Genomic DNA, 3,671 nt, shown 5'->3' on the forward strand with positions numbered 1-3,671 from the left:
GCTGTGCTGTGCTGTGTGTGCTGTGCTGTGTGTGCTGTGCTGTGCTGTGTGTGCTGTGCTGTGTGTGCTGTGCTGTGTGTGCTGTGCTGTGCTGTGCTGTGCTGTGCTGTGCTGTGTGTGCTGTGCTGTGCTGTGCTGTGCTGTGTGTGCTGTGCTGTGCTGTGCTATGCTGTACTGTGCTGTGCTGTGCCCTCATGTCTCAATTTTTAATTGTTTAAGAATCATTACATCCAGGAACATCTAGTTTCACAGAATTCACCAGAGCAGAAGGAGAAAGAAATAGGAAAGTCCGATATAATAGAATAATTATTCACACCAAGACCAACTGAAAAGCAGTCACACACAAATGAAACCTTAGCCGTTGTTCAGGGAGGGCTAAGGTTAGGAGAAATAGGAACAACTGTTTGTTTGTTTGTTTGTTTTTAACAAAGAGCTTCTGCAGGCTACTGAGATGTCTCCATCCTGGCCTGCTTCAAGCAGTCCCTGTCATGGTATGCTGACCCCAGCAAGAAACCCTGAACTCTTTTAACTCTTAAGTGTCTGGTGAGAAAGAAAAGGATAGAAAATCACACATACACACACACACACACACACTCTCTCTCTCTCTCTCTCTCTCTCTCTCTCTCTCTCTCTCTCAGCTGGGCCTGAATACCTGTTTCATCAGTTTCACAAGTGTATATACATATTGTCAGGCAAACATATATATATACACATATACATATTGTAATAATACATACATACATACATATATATATACATACATGCATTCCTATATACACATTTGGTGAATGGAGCAGAGACCCAACAGTCACACTTTATTTTTTCTCTCAGCCTTTTTTTTTTTTTTAAGATTTATTTTATTTATATAAGTNCACTGCAGCTGTCTTCAGACATACCAGAAAAAGGCATTGAATCCCATTACAGATGGTTGTGAACCACCATGTGGCTGCTGGGAATTGAACTCAGGACTTCTGGAAGAGCAGTCAGTGCTCTCTAGCCCCTTTTATAAAAGCTTTTTAGATAAAAGTCCTTTATAAAATTACTTCACAGGTAAAATGTTACACAAAAGGGAGCTACAGAAGGATGCCAATAGTAAGTTCAAAGCAGCCTTTCATTCTGTAAGCTCATTATAAGTTCAAAGCAACAGTTTCACATGGCCTTGCTTTATTATAGTGCACACCTGTGGCCTCATCCTTGAACCTGACTTAGAATGAGTGTTTTTTCTTGGTCACAAATTTGTCTCAAGCCTATTTTTCTTCTTACTGCAATTTGTGAAAGCTCATTGTATTCCTTATTATGCAGCCTTTATATATTCTATGAGGAGAGAGGCACATTCTATTCTTGATTCTAATTTTATTATATCTTTCTGGCAAAACAACAAAAATCAACTTCCTTCCTAAAGTAATTTGAATCAAATTGAGAGTCTATAAAGTAATTAATATATATAAACATCATTATTATATGAAAGTACATCTTTATATTGATCTGCGGGAGATTTGCCCAATAGGGTGGGCTGATGCCCAGGGATGATTAGGTTATGTAACAGTGGCAGGAAAGGCATACCAGCAGTGAGAGCAATCCTGGGATGAAGTCTGGGGCCCTTACCTCTCAGAGCACACCTATCAGAGTCATGCAAAATAGCAGGACATCTCCAGAAAGCTGACATGCTTGCCATAACCTTTCCTACATTGGCTAGTGCCAAGAGATGTTAGCAGAATGAGCAGGAACATACATACCAGCAGTATTTGTTCACAGTTAGGAAGATTGTAAGTGTCCTCTCATCTGATTGTAGCCGGGGACACTGTGACTACTGCATCTGTCATGTCGGTAGCTTGTACTTGGGATTGATTAATGGGGCACTCTTGGAGACCTGGATTGTTTGCCTTTTAAAGCCCAGTTTAGGCTTTTTAGAAAATATTATCATCCATATTTTTTTTTTTGGTTTTTCGAGACAGGGTTTCTCTGTNTAGCCCTGGCTGTCCTGGAACTCACTTTGTAGATCAGCCTGGCCTCGAACTCAGAAATCCGCCTGCCTCTGCCTCCCAAGTGCTGGGATTAAAGGCGTGCGCCACCATGCCCGGCTCTATTATCATCCATTTTAATCTTTGATTATATTTTCCTTCTTGATGTTTAAGGATTGTGCAAGTGGCAAGAATTGACCACATTTTACAAGTTGTTAAGGCCTCTAGAAAGTCCAGTCCTTGGGGGTGGGTCATTTGGCTTGGGAGGAGCCTCAGTTATGTTATCTGGTGGAGATGAGTCAAGGCCATGTTAGCGGGGTCTTCCCTTTGAGCACTGAGGGGATGTCTCTCTGGGTTGGCTCTACTCTTTACAGAATGTAACTAGTTAGAGTCTGATTTGGGGGTCTCTGTGATCTCTTTGAACAAGAGGATAGCTGACTCAAAGAGCTGCAGGGACCTTTGAATGATGCTGGAAAGTTCTCTTGGACTTAGTTGATCTTGGAATGCAAGAATTAAAAATATTGGCCCTTTTAGACTTTCTGTCCACATAGGAATAAGTCTCTAAATGTGGTCAGTGAACACCCAGAAGATCAGTTACAAGTCTGGTATTTCTAACTTTATTATATATTTACATAAAGGATAAATAATACCCAAACATTTAAAAATAAATCTTGAGCCGGGCGTGGTGGCGCATGCCTTTAATCCCAGCACTCGGGAGGCAGAGGCAGGTGGATTTCTGAGTTTGAGGCCAGCCTGGTCTACAGAGTGAGTTCCAGGACAGCCAGGGCTACACAGAGAAACCCTGTCTCGAAAAAACAAAAAACAAAAAAAAAAAAAACCAAAAAGATAAATCTTGATAGGACATACAATTTTATTCCTTCTATATGTTACCAACATCAGATGAATAACTTACCAGATGTTTGTTAATTTATAAAGAGATTCAGTTGAAGTTAGTATTTGAAAATTCAATAACCTGGATATATATTTGATAACATGTTATTCCTTACTCTCATCTTTTATATTCTTTCTAGAGGAGTCGTGTTACCACCCTTTCTGTTATAGCCTTTGTGTAACTTTCCAGACCTTTGGCACCTTGTAAGGCTTCCAAGCTTTATCGTTTCCATTTTAGAAAAAAGGAAACCTGGCCATGTAGAAATCATATTTGTTTTACTAAAAGCATCTTCACTTTTACATATTAGAAATAGTTTTCTTCTACTTATTAGTTTCCACGTTTTTCCTTAATATCATAAGAAATGGTAACACTAACAAGAGCATTTGCCAACTTATTTAGCAACTTGCCGTTGAGTTCAGTGATTCTGTACTGGACCTAGAACATTTAGTAAAAGTTGACAAAATTCTCGGAACTGGGTTAGGGGCTCCCTAGCAGGCTGGGATAGAAGTCCATTGCCCTGACTTTCCAAGGCACTAGGATCTCTGCGTTCACTCATTTCCTACAAGGTAAACTAAGGCAAAGAAAGGGGGTGGGAGGAACAGGCTGTGTCAACTAAAATGAAGCAGGTCACAGGAAAATGAAGAGAAGTTGGTGTAGCCAGGACAGCAAATGATGCTATCTAGATCTGTTAATCAGTTTCCCTNGCTTTTAGGTCCTTAGGCTTTTTAGTCCTGTGAACTGATGTGGCAATAACCCATACTTTAAATGTCAGTAGGGGGAGGAAGTGTGCTCAGGGTCTATCTGTGTTGTTCTTTTTT

The sequence above is a fragment of the Mus pahari genome, chromosome 8 (genome assembly GCF_900095145.1).
Source record: "Mus pahari chromosome 8, PAHARI_EIJ_v1.1, whole genome shotgun sequence".
NCBI lineage: Eukaryota > Metazoa > Chordata > Mammalia > Rodentia > Muridae > Mus > Mus pahari.